The sequence below is a fragment of the Panthera tigris genome, chromosome A3 (genome assembly GCF_018350195.1).
Source record: "Panthera tigris isolate Pti1 chromosome A3, P.tigris_Pti1_mat1.1, whole genome shotgun sequence".
NCBI classification, from domain to species: domain Eukaryota; kingdom Metazoa; phylum Chordata; class Mammalia; order Carnivora; family Felidae; genus Panthera; species Panthera tigris.
In genome coordinates this window covers 94,262,840-94,281,139 of record NC_056662.1, presented here as the reverse complement: position 1 = coordinate 94,281,139, position 18,300 = coordinate 94,262,840, and the positions used below count along the sequence as shown (strand labels likewise).

General features: G+C 37.0%; 1 long non-coding RNA gene across 1 annotated transcript; it reads left to right on the top strand.

Annotated features, from left to right (window-relative positions):
• The first annotated feature begins 5,552 nt into the window (after positions 1-5,552).
• On the top strand, positions 5,553-16,189 carry LOC122237040. Its single transcript, XR_006215237.1, has 5 exons — positions 5,553-5,633; positions 12,798-12,962; positions 13,479-13,561; positions 13,681-13,747; positions 15,900-16,189. It is a non-coding gene; the product is annotated as an uncharacterized LOC122237040 (long non-coding RNA).
• Positions 16,190-18,300: the final 2,111 nt, after the last annotated feature.

The following is an 18,300-nucleotide window of genomic DNA, read 5'->3' as shown; positions in this document are numbered from 1 at the left end:
GGGAGAAAAGTTAGCCAGGGAGGTGTTTGAATAAAAATAGGGATACTTCATAGTACTACTGCACAGTATCTTCCTGAAGGCAGAGTAAACCGCTGGTTTAATTGGTCTAAGAATATGGAAAGAATAAAGCAGTCCTACTTAAATAAGGTAGAATACTATCTCAAGGACTGACACTTTTTTGTTATTACTGTGAGTTTTCATTCTCTAGTCAGGCTGGAGGGGTTAAATATAAAAACACAGGCCAAGAGTTATCAGATAAGTTCAACTCTTTAACACGGAGAGGGTTCAGTTATAATTTTGTGAATTGTGTAAAATCAGGCTTAAATTTACAATTGTTTTAATTGACAGCAGACAGAAAAAAAATAGATCCAGTGTTGTCTTATCAAAATGAGATTTCCCTCATTATTGTTTTGTAGTGATTTTCAAAATGGCTAGATATTTTTCAAGTTACTTTATTTATATTGAGAGAGAGAGAAAGAGAAAGAGAGAGAGGGAGAGAGGGAGAGAGAGGAAGAGAGAGAGAGAGAGAGAGAGAGAGAGAGAGAGAGAGAGAAAGAGAGAGAGAGAGAGAATCCCAAGCAGGCTCCATGCTGTCAGCAAGGATCCCAACTTGGGGCTCAATCTCATCAACCGTGAGATCATGACCTGGGCAAAAATCAAGAGCCAGAGGCTTAACCAACTGAGCCACCCAGGAAGCCCAAAATATTATTATTGAGAAATCTTTAAAAGTCATTTGTAAAATATTTATAAGGTTTTGTCCATGCAATTGCTTTAGAGCTAATAAAAAATAACATAAAAGCCATCCTTTATTTCTCAGACCCTTGATCTCTTCCCTCACTCTTCCTTCAAAACGTGCCAAACTATTGTCTGTCAGTCAGATAGTGATAAGAAATTATCCAGGCAATGCATTTAAGTCCCCAGCAGGCAAATGGCAGCTGAGATTTTTGTTCCCTGCCTCCAAAGGACTTACTAATTCTTTTATGTTCTGGATGAAGGGGAACCTTCACCCCTACCTTCCCCAATGGAAACATACAAATTGAGTATGATTTTAGCTGTATTTATTTCTCTCTGGTAACAGTCTAAACATCCTTGTATAAATAATAGGTATCATTGGATATTGAAAAGCTATCATTTTATTTGTCCCCATTCTAAGGCAAGGGATTAGTTTTTCTTTACCTTTATTTCTTTTGTTTTGAGACTATGTGTGAATATATCTGTTTCCATTTTTTTTTATTTAAGTTTTGTCCTTCATTTCAATGACATAAACAGATACAGTCCTCAGAAAAACAAACAGTTTCCCCTCCTACATTCATATTAAAGATTTATACCAACATGGATAACAAAAAGTATATCATTGTGGGCAAATAGAAAAATATTGTATATAATTAAAATACAATTTAACCTATAATACCATGACATCTAGATTTGTGGAGTAGACTCCAATACTGACAATTCTAAGTAAAATTATTCCTCACGCTTATACATTCAAATGTTAGGTCACTACACATTGGAAGGAACCCTCGTTCAGTCTGTTGGCTCCTGAAATTTCTCTATCAAATCCTCCTGAGCAATTCATTTTTTAGTAGATATAAGTTTTAAGTTCACAGAAAAATTGAGCAAAAAGTACCGAGAGTTTCTGTATACCTCCTGCTGTCAATAAGCAAACCCTCCTCCCCCACTATTGACATGCTGCACCACAGTGTTACACTTGCTGAAAGCAATGAACCTACATTGACACGTTGTTATCACTCAAAGTCCATAGTTTACATTAAGGTTTACTCTTATACATTCTATATGTTTCGACAAATGTATAAATAATATGTATCCACAGTTGTGGTATACAGAATAGTTTCACTGTCCTAAAAATCTGTACTCTGCCTATTCATCCTTCCCTTCATCCTAATCCCTGGCAACCATTGATTTTTTTTTTTGTTTTTACTTATCTATAGATTTTCCTTTTCCAGAATATCATATAGTTAGAAACATACAGTATGTAGCCTTTTCAGATTATCTTCTTTCACTTAGTAAATATGCATTTAATCCAAATTAAATGTCTTTACATTTAATTCCCCACTGTCTTTACAGCTCACTGTCTTTACAGCTTCGTAGTTCATCTCTTGTTAGTGCTGAATAATATTCCATTGTTTATATAGCCTCCTACTAAGTAACATCTTGGCTGAGTCCAAATTTTGGCAATTATGGATAAAAATAATATAGACATTTTAATTTTTAATAATCTTCTAAATATCTCAGACCCTCTTACAATATTTGTTACATATGAGTCATACCCCAGAATTTCTTCTTATATGATTCAGCTTGTTCTCACAAACCTAAGTAGATTTCATCTCTTGTCTAAAATATATCAGTTAAACTCTCTCTGTTGTTGTTATGTACTATTTTCATTATTTTTTTTTATTTTTAAAGCTCATTTATTTATTTTAAGAGGGGAGGGGCAGGCAGAGAAACAGGAAGAGAGAGAATCCCAAGCAGGCTCCACACTGTCATCACAGAGCCCAACGTGGGTTCCATCTCACGAACTGTGAGATCACGACCTAAGTCAAAATCAAGAGTTGGATGCTCAACCAACTGAGCCACTCAGGCACCCCATGTACTCCTTTCATTATTAAAAAGCAAACAAACATTAACTTGTTTCAGAATTCTTGTTTTCTACCTATTCTATGAACTCTTTCCTTTTTTTCCAAACGTATCTATTATTTGTACATTTCTATCCCTAGGTACATGTGCATGTGTATACTGAATGGTGTTATACTTTTTTTATGCACACACCATTTTTATAAGTAAATATAATAAATGCTTAGGAAACACATATGTAAATTTTCTACCTTTTTCGTTTTGAAACATTACAACTGTGACCTTATATAGATAGAATTTGGTAGGCAAAATAATGGACCCTTAAAGACTTCCATGCCCACCCCCTTGAATTTGTGAATATATTATGTTACATGACAAAGGGAACTTTGCAGAAGTGATTACAGTTAAATAATTTGAGAAAGTGAGATTATCCTGAATTGTCCAAGTGTGTTCAATACAATTACATGTCCTCTTAAATTTGGAGAATCTACAGGGCATGTGGGTGGCTCAGTTGGTTAACTGCCAGACTCTTGATTTTGGCTCATGGTTCCTGAAATCGATCCCCTCATAGGGCTCCTTGCTGAGAGCATAGAGCCTGCTTGGGATACTCTCTCTCCCTCTCTCTCTCTGCTCCCCCTCTGCTCATGCTCTCTCCAAATAAATAAACTTTAAAAAAAAAAAAGTGGAGAATCTTTCTTTGACTAGAGTCAAGAGATATATTAGGAAGATGAGACAGCAGGAGAAGAGTCACAGAGATTCCAAGCATGGGAGTGACTTAAGTGACTTTGCTGACTTTGAAGGGAGCCATAAGCCAGAAAAAAAGGGCAGCCTCTAGATGCTAAGAACAACTCCTGGCCAACAGCCATAAAGGAAACAGACCTCAGTCCTACAACTACATGGAAGTGAATTGTGCCAACAACCTGAACAAGCCTAGAGATGAATTGCTCACTAGAGCCTCCAGAAAGGAACACAGACCTGCCAACACTTTGATAGCAGCTCTGTGAAACTCTAAGTAGAGAAACCAGTTTAACCCATTAGACTTCTGAATCACAGAACTGTGAAATAATAAATTTGCATTGTTTTAAGCTGCTAAGTTTGGGGGAATTTAGTGATGGAAATCTAACATGTGGAAATTCTGTATCAGTTACCTTATCTGCAAAAAAATAAAGGAGCAACTTCACTGAATGGCAATGATGAGTGCCTTTCAATTCCAGTATTACCACAGTCTAGTTTGTGATACTGGGAAGTTACATAATGTTTATAAGACTTAGTTTCACAGTCTGAGAAATGGTGGTAATTTTTATCTATTTTCCTTTGTTGTGATAAATAAATGAAATAATACTTGTCAAGTTTCCAGCACCCTGTTTTCCATAAGAAGATGTTGTATTCTTCCTTTAGTTAATATTTCTGAGTAAGTGAAGCAGACATTAAAATAAAATTATTCCTTGGTATATTTTGACAATTTTGGATTTCATTCCATTATCTTTTATTTCCAAAGTATCTTTTAAAAAAAGATAGGGGCACCTGGGTGGCTCAGGCGGCTAAGGGTCCAGCTTCAGCTCGGGTCATGATCTCGCGATCTGTGAGTTTGAGTCCCGCATCAGACTCTGAGCTGACACCTCGGAGCCTGGAGCCTGCTTCAGATTCTGTGTCTCCCTCTCTCTCTACCTCTTGCTCACTCACAGTCTGCCTGCCCCTGTCTCCCTCTCTCAAAAATAAATATTAAAATTTTTTTTTAATTAAAAAAAATTTTTTTAATAAAAAAAATTTTTAAAGATAAAATAGGCTGCAATATCTTCTCATACTAAACGTGTCACTTCCATCTTCAGGTTCCCTAATAGACCCACTTAACCCTTAGAAAAAAACTAAGGCTATTGCTTATTACATTTCAAAATTGTATCATTTTACTCACAGCTGTGACCCTGGAACAGAATTTTCCAAACTCTGCTCTAAGGAGGAATAATTCCTGTCTGCATTTTTTCAGTAGCAAGTAACTGTAATTCAACTGGATTTAGTCTGAGCAAAAGGGAGATTTGGGTTCACATATCTGAGAAGTCTAAGAGATGTCTTAATGAGACTCAGCTAAATCCAGGAGATCATCAGAAATATTAATTATGTTGGGGGTACCTTAGTGGATCAGTTGGTTGAATGTCTGACTTTGTCTCAGGTCATGATCTCACAGTTTGTGAGTTGGAGCCCCGCATTGGGATTGCTGCTTGTCAGCACAGAGCCCACTTCAGATCTTCTGTGTCCTTTCTCTGTCCCTCCCCCACTTGCGCTCGCTCTCTCTCTCTCTCTCTCTCTCTCAAAAATAAACATTAAAAACACATATATATGTTGAAGACTCTGATTGGGCTTGATGGGGTCTTATTCATATATGAACAAATTACTATGACCAGAGAAATGGGATATTCTGGTTCCAATGCCCACTCCACAACTATGTGCAAGAGGAGGAGAATTACCAAAAAGATTTTGAGAAGGTATGGGAAAGCATATAGCTCAAACTAAAATGATAGCTTCCCAGCCCATTAATGTGAAGTAATTATAAAAGCAATTTCTACAGTGAAATTGTATTATTAAGTGCTGGGTGAAATACATTTTAAAGGTTTCCTTCATGAATACTCAGAATATGATAATCTACATGAAGACTAAGAGAGAGATATCATATATAGTGTTTCCCATACGTATTTGGTCATGGAACCTTCTATCACAAAGCATCTCTTATGATTAGGGTTCTAAGGAACATGCTCTTGGAAAAGCCAGCCTTAGTTTTCACCTTACTCTTTTGGTCTTTGATTCTCACAGCTTAGTAATAAGTTTATTTCTGCTTTCCTCGATTTACAAATTTCTGGTCTTCACTGCCATTCTTATTCTTATCAAAGAACCTATCATTTTAGAACTTAAGGGGACTTTCCTGATAATCTTTCCTATCCAACCTCCTTGTTTTGCAGATGGAGAAACAGATTCATTGTGCTTTTTCTCCCATAATCATGGGACTACTCAACTACTATTATGAATCACCCAGACTAAATTATGCTGAGGTAACAAATAACCGTCATCTCAGATAGTCATGTCATAGCTCTTTTACATGATTCTCATTCTGAGACCCAAGCTAACTGCACAGCCAGTACCTGGAATCTAATTCATGATCATTACAGAGGGAAAGAAAATGATGGATTGGTCTGGACCAGAAGTAACTCGTATATTGGATCCAAACTATTCATATAGCCCACACAACCACAAGGGGCTTTTAAGTTCAAAAGTACCACATGCTTGAGAGACAAGGAACCTGAAATATGTGGTAAACAGTACTGATTACCACAGAGAAAAAAAAAAAATGTTAGGACAGGATTCCCTGACCCACTTCCCTTTCCAAATAGGGTTTGTTGATGCATGATAATAATAGATATCTCAGAATATTTGCTTGTGCTAAGGACTGTATTAAGAGCTTTCCACATATTAATTAATGAAGAAATTACTAATATTGTCCACATTTTTAAGATGAGGAATCTGAAACACAGGGTATTATAATAAGGATTGCCCCCTGACTGTAGTTAAAAGTCACCTATTATATCTAAGGCTCTGGATATAATTCAGGTCATGGAGCTTGTAGGTGGTAGAGATGAACTTTTAATCCATACACCCTGTCCACACTGGTCTTCACAGCTATCTATCTCCCTATTAATGTAAGAAAAATAACTCCATCCTGCAAGTCAAAACACTAAATTCTTAGTTTAGCTCTGAAGTGACTGAAGCAGATTCCTTTTTTTTTTTTTTTTCTTTAACTTGTAACACATGCACCAAAAACGTGTTAGGAAGGAGATTCAGAAATTTGAAATATAAAATACCAAATGCTCCATCAAACAAAGGAAGATTTAAACTACCTGAGAAATGTCTACAGTCCTTATTCTATGTAGAAATACACTCAGACATATGTACATTCCTCTATTTTGTTTGAGAAAGTGCTCTGATGATTAAAAAATATAAAGGCCACTGAACAAGCAGGTCTCAAATTCCACAAATACTACTGCTCCAAGTGCCTGTTTGCATTATGTATTATCATGATGCTCTTACTAAAGGCGCAAACTCATCCCTTTAAAGCTTTGCCACATTGATTAATTCATCCATTCAATAAATTTTTGACACCTGCCTAGTAGATGACAGTGACAATTCTCAATGCTGATTATTTAGATAAACAAAGGACACAGTTTGTGCCATCAATGATCTCATAGTTTAACGAAACAAACTGAGAAAGGGTAAGTGCAGTATAATGCAATGAGAGCTTACAGACTATACTGTTTATTGCTCATCCAGTATCCATTCCTCTCTATTCCCGTTCTAACATCTGTACCTTTCTCCATCATGTAGCCCAGGTGCTTTAGACTGAGGTGAGCCTGACCTCTGGCTCCAATCCTAGGCCTGGTAAAGGGGCAATGCCCTTGACCTTGTCACCGGCATTGGGTCAAAAGTTCAAGCCTAGGCTCATTGTTCCATTTCATTCCCTGGTTTCATTTAAGAATTAACCTATGATGGAATTTGCACATATGAGACAAAAAGAAAAGTTTTAAGGGCTTCTGAAAAATAACTCACTTTTCAAGAGAGCTAATAGAAGAATCACCCACTTTTCTTTGGATTTCAAATGGCATATAGGTGTAAAGCAATGAAATGACACAGTCTCTTTATATCAGTCCAGGTATAGGTAGGAAAAAATAAACTACTATAGATAGTTCAAACAAATAGAATTTCATACAGGGAATTGAGTGCATAAGTGTTTGAAAGATTGAGAAAGTAAAAGAGAAAATGCAGTAAACCAAAAATAAGCAACTTCAGGAAGCATCTATAGGTCCAGGGCAGGGAGAATAAGGGAAGAGGTAGTTTTATCAGAGCTAAGGCTGTGCTGTGGTGGTGTTACCAAGGAGGAACTATCTAAGGTAGTACTGGAACCATGAAAGGCACAGGCACTACTGCTGAAACCAGGGTCCCCAGAGGAGTTCATCTATTTCTAGAAGTACTGTCAGAAAGAAAAAGAGAGAGATAATAATAGTGTCTCCTCTCTTCCTGTCTTCTGATCTTTTCCCAATGTCTCCCACTGGCATAATTTAAGAGCTTCCAGAAATAAGGGGCACCTGGGTGGCTGTGTCGGTTGAGCGTCCAACTTCAGCTCAGGTCATGATCTTGCAGTTCATGAGTTCGAGCCCCACACTGGGCTCTGTGCTGATGGCTCAGAGCCTGGAGCCTACTTCAGATTCAGTGTCTTCCTCTCTCTCTACCCCTCCCCTGCTCATTCTCTCTCTTTCTCTCTCTCTCTCTCTCTCTCTCTCTCCATCCCTCCCTCCCTTCCTCCCTCCCTCCCTCTCAAAAATAAACATTTTTAAAAAATTAAGAGAGTCCAGAAAGGGAGCATGAAAATTTAACAGATAGCCTTCCCAACCACAGAATTATAAAGAATGCTGTGTAAGAGGTTGAAAGAAAGTAGGCAAATAATCAACACATTCAACATTTTGGCTACTCAGTATCCATATACATCCTTCTTACCTACCTTAAATTTTAATACAACAAAAATGACAGTGATGTTATGCATCTTATCTAGATAACAACTACACTTTGCATAATGAAAGATACTCTCTCCTTTCCCCCAAAATGGAGTATACGAAATCCTATCATTTATATATCATTTGTGAGTTTTCAAAGTCACAAGTCCACTTGAATATTCTATCCCCTAAAGATTACATTGTAAATTTAGCCACTATGATTATTTCTTATATTAAAAAAATAAAAAAAGAAATTAGTTAACATTTAAAAGTATACACACATACACACACAAACACACACATTATGTTCTAGAACTCATATATGATCAACTTCCTTTATCTGCTACTCATTCCGTGTTTATTTTGGCCCCAGCCAGGATCTCAGTGAATATGATCCATTACATGGTAAGGATGAACAAAATCTTCATTCCTGAGGTTCTGAGTGCTTAGTGAAGATGCCTTTTTGATTTGTCTAAATGTCTATTAATTTTTTTCTGTTGAATACTAAAATACTTAGTGGTACTCAAGGAAACCTCCTTGGTTCCAGTCATATTTCTGCATGCCTACACTATACAGCGGCAACCCAAGTCTCTCTTGGTAATTAGAATCAATCACTCCACCAATCACAGTGACCCATTATTTGTCTGTTGTTTCAATGGAATAAGGAGCCCACAATGACCAGGTGACAAACTTAACATCCATTTCAATGAAAGAACTATGTCTCCTGGTTTAAACAGTATTCATTATGGAAATAAGAACTCTCAACCAAGAGAATCCAAAGTTGTATGCATGGGAAAAAAAATTAGTGAGTAGTTCATTTCTCTTATTAATTTACAGATTAAGGGTAAAACAGTGTCATAGAGTCTCTAGTAGATGCTGATACTATGTGGTATAGGAAAACACTCAAAATGTTAAATTATTGTCTCTTAGCTGGTATGCATCTAATATTTCAGGAGGAAATTCTATGCATCTGTCAAAGCAGTTACTTTTGAATCAAGAAGAATATAGTAAGATCCATGAATTATATGGCCCTATTGCAGTCCTTCTTTTGCTTTGTAGTAAGTTCTTTGGTCAGAAGCAATATCTTGAATATTGCTGAATAAGGCAATATTGCTGAATATTGTGAATAAGGGACCCCAAAACCTCCTCATGTTGGTGCTAGAAGAAGCATTGGAGTAGGAAAAGCAAGTTCAGTATCCAGAATAATTTTCAGTTCCAGTGAAGACAAAATCATTTACTGTTGCAAGCTGGAAAAAGTCCAAAGCAATCAATCTAATACCAGGTGGCTTCCTGGACTCCCCAAGGAATGATGCCAATCAGGGTCTAAAGTTGACCTCTGCTGTTGACTCCTGTGCAAGGATGGTAGTCAAATAGCTTTGGTAAGAGAAGGTCCGTATTGTCGAGGTTTTTGAAGAACTTCTGTGATACTTTGCACATTAATGCATAAATTAAGCACTGAGAGAAAGGCTAGGAAATTGCTGCCTAGATGATACGTATGGTCCAGATCCTCATGTATGCTTGTTCTCTCAGAGTAAAGCCCTGCTGTTTGGCTTCTGTCATTCAGGAATCTCATCTTTTCCTCTGAAATCAGGGAACCTATTTCAAAGTTGGCCCTTTGCAATGTCATCCCCTGCCAATAAAAGAAAGCTACTACAAAACTCATTTTATTTAACCTTATTATGGATATTTCCAAAAATATATAAAAGATGAGGAATGGTATCATTAATCCACTCTTACATATCACTCAATTTCAACAATTATTAGTTCCTTACCAATCTTCTTTACTCTATATTTGTAATGACCCACTGAATCAGAGAATTTTTGAAGATCCTGGTACTTCCCTCACTAATATATTTCTCAGTGTCTGAATGGAGTATTCTCTAGGCTCATCTGGGGACCATACTGGGAGATGACCAAGTTGCAAATAATAAAAACACTCTGTTATTTCTACCTTTCTAAACCTTGAAATATTTCTTCATTATGCCAGGGCAGCTGTATATGCTCAATATCATTGAATATAGACCACATTAGAGGTTGGTGTGTCCACAGCTGAGCCACCCCATCTACTTAAGATACCACACTGAATACACAATCTCTGCAAACTGTCCTTTGTTCCAAAATCCTTAGAATCCATTCTCAAATATATTCCCCAAGTTTAAGCTAATGTGAGTACAAAATAATATTCTTACAATTATTTTTTATGTATAAGTCATATACCCATGGATAAGATTTTATATTTTCTCCCTAATGTATGCCAAAATCTGACTCAGTTCATAAGTTCAAAGGCAATGAGGCATAGAGGAGATCTGTCTTAAGACTAGGCATCCACTTGGAAAGCAATTTCCTTATGGAAGGTTACTGCAGGGTCTCCAAACAAAGAGTAACAGCCATCAATATGAATAATTATTTCTTCTAACAATGGAATTTCAAGGAAATTTGTGGTTTCAAGTTACTCAGATTGATCCATGTCTGCCAAGATGTGCCTATGTCAAACCCCAGAGTTCAATTCTTTCCAATAAATGCTCTACATTTCACACAAGATAATGTGTTTCAATTTTCACGTAAGATACTTGGGCCATGAATTCAACTTACATTATAATTCTGGAATTTTCACTTTTAAATTTGAGATGGGATTTGGAATCTCCCCTACAGCTATAATAAATGAGAGATTATTTTAGGAGCACAATAAAACCTCTATGACTCCTTGACTTGCCTAGAACTAAGAGATTAAAACACTGGGCTTATCAGTTTCTTTCAAAAAGTAATCAAATACAGTCTCAAAAAAAAAAAAAATCTTGCCTCCAGCATTTATAGTCATCATCACTACTATAGCAGTTGAATACATTAACTACTTGGTTTCCCAGACCTTTGCCTTCATTTAAAGCAGTAGCAGGGGCGCCTGGGTGGCTCAGTCGGTTGAGCAGCCGACTTCGGCTCAGGTCATGATCTCACACTCCGGGAGTTTGAGCCCCGCATCGGGCTCTGTGCTGACAGCTCAGAGCCTGGAGCTTGTTTCAGATTCTTTGTCTCCCTCTCTCTCTCTGACCCTCCCCCATTCATGCTCTGTCTCTCTCTGTCCCAAAAATAAATAAGACGTTAAAGCAGTAGCCAACAACAATCTGGTAAACGTGATACCACTGTATGTCATGGGTTAGCAGTAACCCATTTTCAACTGCTCCTAAAGCCAGCTTTATTTTAAAGATCTTTAAGGTACATAACCCAAGAACACGTTTACTGAAGTCTGTTTTCTGGAACCTGAAAAACCCATAATCATTCTAATGGTTTCACACAATGGTCTTTAATTCGGGGCTTTAATTCAGGAACAGTGTTATATATTTATCAAAAAGTCTGAGAGAAATAAAAAAGGGATGAAGATGAAGTGTACCAGAAATTAGTAATTGCTGCCCGTGGCTATTTTTTATTTTTTATTTTTTTCAATATATGAAATGTATTGTCAAATTGGTTTCCATACAATACCCAGTGCTCATCCCAAAAGGTGCCCCCCTCAATACTCATCACCCACCCTCCCCTCCCTCCCACCCCCCATCAACCCTCAGTTTGTTCTCAGTTTTTAAGAGTCTCTTATGCTTTGGCTCTCTCCCACTCTAACCTCTTTTTTTTTTTTCTTCCCCTCCCCCATGGGTTTCTGTTAAGTTTCTCAGGATCCACATAAGAGTGAAAACATATGGTATCTGTCTTTCTCTCTATGAGTGAGAGACATTGCTACAAAGGGCCATATTTCATTCTTTCTCATTGTGTCCATGGCTATTTAATCTAGTTCTTGGAGAACAAAAGAAGTAAGATGGTGTAACCGGAGTCCAGAAGAACATACATTGCTTCCCTGCTAGGGTGATGTCTAGATATACTAACACCATGGAATAGGGACCTGAAGTTTGTGCTAGACCATGGAAGAGGAACCAGTAGAGATGAAGCTGGATTGCAGATGGATAAAAAGGATACAGTTGCTCAAAAATACGGCCAGAAGAACAAGAGAAAAGAATCATTTCTGTATTCCTTCAACTATTTGATGCTATACTGGTGTCATTTGTTGTAAGAATCTAGTAGACATCAGCTAGGAAGGAAGGCTAAGGAACGTACTTTGCAGGCTTCTGTACCCAGAATTTCACAGCAGAGAAGCTGTGAGGTGAGAAACAATGGGGAAATACACACTGTGGGCAATAAGATTTCTTTTTGTGTATAAGTCATTTCTGTGTACTTCTGTATTTAAGTCATTTCCTTTTGGGTAAGAAAGATTTTGTGTTTGTCACCCGCTACCACAGTTAAATATAAAAATCTGACTCATTTGTTAAGTACCTATATATAAGAAATATTTATATTCCATAGAAACTGTGGCAAATAAGAATAATATTGATACTCTAGAAATGGAGACAGATGAAAACCATACAACAAATAAATATGTCATATAATTTTCAGTGTTGATAAAAGCTATGAGGAAAAGTAAAGTGTGGTAAAGAAGTAGAGAGAGATAGGAATTGGTAGAGCCTCTTAACAGGGGTATTTGAGAATTTCTGGGAAAGCAATGGGTGAACACAGATGTGAAAAACTATATGAGTGTGATGGTTAATTTTACGTGCCAACATGTGTTTTTGGATAAAATTAGTATTTAAATCAGTAAATTTTTAGTAAAAAGATTACCATTCATAATGTGGGTAGGCTTCATCCAATCAATTGAAGGACTGGATAGAATAAGAAGACCAGCTTCCCAGAGAAAGAAGGAATTATCTACTAGGTGCCTTCAGAGTTCATCTGCACCAGTGGCTCTCCTGGGTCTCCAGAGCTCTGGCCCATACTACAGATTTTGCCAGCCTTCATAATCATGTAAGCCAATCCTTGTAATAGATACAGATACAGATATATTTCTTTATGATATGTAAATGTGTAGTATATTTCCTTATTACATAAAATATAGAGAGAAATACTTTTAAAATAGAAACAATAGTCTAAATAAATAAATAAATAAATAAATAAATAAATACATAGTCTTTTGGTTCTGTCTCTCTGGGGAACCCTTCTAATTCAGTGAGTGATACTTCCCAAGGCTCTATGTAGGAGTATTCTGGGCATAAGAAGTAGCAAATATCAAGGTACCGAGGTAAGATCAAGCTTGTAGCATTGAGGGAACATTGAAATGGAAAAGTAGTAATATTAGTGGATAGGAGTTCGGTAAGGCAGAGAAGAGCAATAGCACATACGGCAGGAAAGATCTAGAGGGGCCACATTATAAAGAATATCTGAGGTTGTGGGAAGAATTGAGTATTTTATTCTTATTTTGATAAGAAGCCATTGAAGTGGTTTCATTAGAGGAGTGAAACATCTGATTTTATTTTTCAACAGATCACCATAATTGTTATAGGGAGAACTGACTTAAAGGACCCACTCAGAGGCACAGACACGAGGTGACAAGATATTGTATCAATGTAAGCAAGATATGGTGGCTTTGTGAAACCCATCCTGCCTCTCAACTTTGGGTTATGTGATCTGATTTCTTTTGTTGTTGTTGTTTAAGATAGTTTGAGCTGAGTTTTCTATTTTGTAGCTATCATGATCCTAGCTGATGCAAACTTTGGTATCAAGTGTGTGGTGCTGAATCAAGGCAGAAGGAGGTCAGTGAAAAGAATCCCTCCCTCCTGGACTAGGAAGTTGATGATCTTTTTTAAGCAGTTATACAAGACCTGGCTAAAATGACATCTCTACTCCCTTAAGAAACAACCATGTACTTACAGAAGGTGAAACATAGGGTGACTGACATGAAAAGATTCTCAACATCACTCATAATCAGGGGAATATAAATCAAAACTATGAGATACCACCTCACACTTGTCAGGATGGCTAAAATTTACAAGAAACAGCAGGTGTTGGTGAAGATGTGGAGTAAGGGAACCTCTTGCACTGCTGATGGCAAAGAAGGAACTGGTGCACTATGTATGCACCAGTGGAAAAAAAGTATGGATGTTCCTCAAAATAACTAAAAATAGGACTACCATACAATCCAGCAATTGCACTATTAGGTATTCACCCAAAGGATAAAAAAATACAGATTTGAAGGGGTACATTTACCCCAATGTTTATAACAGCATTATCAAGAATAGCCAAACTATGGACAGAGTTCAAAGGTCCACTGACTAATGAATGGGTAAATATGTGGTATATCTAGATCTAAATATATAGATAGATAGATAAATATAGATATTATTCAGTCATCAAAAAGAGTGAAACCTTGCCAATAACACGGATCGAGCTATAATGTATTATGCTAAGCAAAATAAGTCAATCAGAGAAAGGCAAATACATAATTTCAGTCATATGTGTGATTTAAGAAACAAAACAGATGGACATGTGGGAAGAAGGGGGAGAGAAGAAAGGGAAACAACCACAAGAGACTCTTAACAATAGAGAAAAAACTGAAGGTTGGTGGAGGGAAGTAGATAGGAGATGGGCTAGATGGGTGATGGTATTAAGGAGGGTACTTATTGTGATGAGCACTGAGTGTGTATATAAGTGAGGAATCAGTGAATTCTACTTATGAAATCAATATTACACTGTATATTATCTAATTAAAATTTAAATTACAAAAAAGAAATATAGGGTGACTGAGAAAAAGATCAGACAGTCAAACTTGGATTAGTCTTCTAGCCTTTGGTGAGGTTTACAAGAAAGATCCATAATGGCTTATTTAAAATTAAAGTTTTTGAAAATAGGGAAGAAAAAGAATGGGAGAAAATATTTTTTTTCTATGTATGAACTGAAATCAAAATTATTTCAAATCCACTTCATATGGAGTTTGATAGGTTTGGGAATGCCCATTCTCTACCCCTGAGCTAAAATCTTTGCTAATAGAGCAGGGTGGTGGGAGGCCTAGAAGGTAACAAGACTGAGAAAAGATGAGCCTAACTCCTCAGACCTCTGTCAAGAAAATTTTGCTAAGCAAGTTTCAACTGATGAAGTGGTTAATCATGCCACAGAGGTGTGGATGGGGTTTAATCTGGGGTAATTATGAAAGTTTTGGTGCCCTTCACCTAATTTTTTTTTTTAATTGCTCTGAGGCAGAGGTCAAAATGAAGGTGCCATTCAATTTCCAAGGGAACTGGCATTGCATAGAAGCTTGTTGCTAAGAGAAGGAAATGATCAGAATCAGACTTTGACCAGATTAACTACCATGTGTGATTACCATGCTTAGAAATTTTTAGACGCAAAATTCAAAAACTATTAACTTTTTAAATAGAACTGTAAGACAAAAAAAAAAAAAAAAATCCATACCTAGCTAAACACTCAGGTCTTGATTGCTCAAATCCAGAACAATCTCTATAACCTCAAATTGGTACCAGTTGGGACTGGACTGCAAATGTAACACAATCACTAGAAAGGACAAACTCTCCAATGTCCATTTTAAATATGATTATGGAGGAAAATGGACCAAAAAAAAAATTGCTAAAAGTAGAACTGGGTATGGGGTGCCTAGGCAGCTCAGTCGGTTAAGCGACTGACTTTGGCTCAGGTCATGATCTCACAGCCTGCTCAGTCCATGGGTTCGAGCCCCATGTCAGGCTCTGTGCTGACAACTCAGAGCCTGAAGCCTGCTTTGGACTCTGTGTCTCCCTCTGTCTCTCTCTGCCCCTCCCCCACGTGTTCCCTCTCTCTCAAAAATAAACAAACATTATAAGTAAGTAAGTAAGTAAGTAAATAAATAAATAAATAAATAAAAGTAGAACTGGGTAATGTGAATTTGGCTGACCAAAGATCTCATTTCTCTTGCAGGTCATGAGATAATTGATATTCCTATTTAAGTGGACATGATATATACTATCACCCTGTGACCCCAGTATTTCTTATCCCATTCATCCCCTTTCTTATTGCAAGTTGATTTTATTCATTGTTGTTGTTTATTTTATTAATGGTATCCAGTTACATTACTACCACAATATGCTGGTATGGATACTATCAGCAAAATATAAATAGCTACATCTGGACCTGAGGGAAAAGAATGGATGAACCTTCAGTTTGTCTCCTTTGGACATGGACTGTCTTACAAGTGCATAGATAAGAGGAAGGATATATGTGAACCTTTGGTGATTAAAACATTTACTTGTTAGCACTGCTGAGTGCATACTCTTTATCAGTCTCCTCTCTTCCTAACAGTATGACTATTTTCATTCAAGGTGTCCATCTCTCCCCCATATAATCCTGTGATCAGTGGACATTTTCCATCCTAAATTCCAGTTAATTATCAGTAAAAGAATGATTTGTATTCCCTTCCTGTCACAATTGATTTAAGTACCTAGACATAATAACAAAGACATAGTATTCCTCTAGGCACATTTTTGTTTTTTTTAAAGAAATAGCCATGTGTCTCAATTCAGGCTATGGCAACAAGTGAAGGTTTGCTGGGTATTTTGGGGAAACATTTTTCCAAATTTTAAATCCTGATTTTCTTTTAATGGATATCATGGTAGGTAGAAGTAAAACCAGGACTGCCACAGCAATTTTGCCACTATGATGAGTACATTCTTGGGACAAAGTCAAAGGAAAAAGGGAGGCACAGTTTAAGGAACTAGAAAAACAATAACAAAACAGAACAGGGGCCACTTCATGAACCTGCCCCACAGTATAGTTTTGTATAAGCCAAAACAATTCTTTATTGTTTTCAAAAGTTCGGAGTGGATTTTCTGTCTTGTATCCAAATTCACTCTAACAATGGAATACAAAGTTAAGAATCAGATGACATACAAATGCAGATTATAAACCTGATTCCTGGAGGAGTTGTGGCCTGAAATGAAACTGAAAGTTAAATAGTACTATGCCAAAGATAAGGGAGAAGAATTGTTGGACACTAAATGCTATTCGTGGTACTGTAGTACCTTTATTTACTGTGGGATCTCCTAGTGGAACATAGCCTAACTCCACATCAGTAAGAAAAGAATTAGTGATCACAGGTGTGCCTTGGTTAATTTCAGAACATTGAAGGGAGTGAGTTTACATGACACTGAGAAATTTAAAGTCATACAAAGTTTAGTTGACACCATCTGATGTAACATCATTCTGTACAGAGCAGAGAACGGGAAGGACAGAGAACTTACAACCTTTTGGTGATTCTGGATGACAGGTGATATAGAAGATGGGACCAGCATGAACAAATGCTAGGAGTGGTTGGGTCAATATAAACACGGCAGCAAATAGAGCAATATGGTAAGCACAAAACTAAGGACACAAAATCAAAAGCCTAGGGGTAACTGAATCAATAAAGCCAGAAATGTGTAAGATAATAAATGGCAGGTAGCAAATGACGTCAGCAATGGTGTTAGAGGAACAGAGGTGTTCGGGGCTGTGCTGAGAAAACACACATCCCATTTAAGGAAGATGCTGCTCCTCAGCTCATTCGGGATCCTTCCCTGCAGGACTATGTGCTGACATTACCAGAGCTTCCAATTTATGATACACTCTGGAACTCCAGATTTTATAAGAAACCTCCTCACTTTACAATGTTGACAACTAGAGGTGCCTGAGTGGCTCAGTCCCTTAAACATCTGACTCTTGGTTTTGGCTCAGGTCATGATCTCACGGTTTGTAAGATTGAGCCCCATATCAGGCATTAGGCTCTGGGCTGACACCACGGAGCCTACTTGAGATTCTCTATTTCTCTCTCTGCCACTCCTCCCCTCTCTTTCTCAAAAATAAATAAATAAACCTTAAAAAATAAAATATTTGCAGCTAATTCAAATCTAAAACACTGTGTAGACCTACAATAGACAGGCCACACACACACACACACGAAACAAAACCCACAAAAACTCTAACATATCTGAATGCTGAATTAGAACCTAAAACTATTAGTTTCCCACATATGCCTTATGGGGAATTTTTAGGAACTAATATTTCCCTTGGTAAAGAGATGATTTTTGAAGTTCGATAGTTCCTACAGTTTTACTTATTTCTTCTTTTGTTGCTGTTACACATAAGAAGACTTAAGTTTAATAATTTTCCTTAAAAATGTCAAAATGGCTTAGTAGGAGGGTGCCTGGCTGGTTCAGTCAGGAGAGCATGCAACTATTCATCTATGGGTCTTGAGTTTGAGGACCACATTGGGTATAGAGGTTACTTAAAAATAAAATCTTTATAAAAAATGTCACATAAAATTTGAATCATTATTATAAAATTTTAT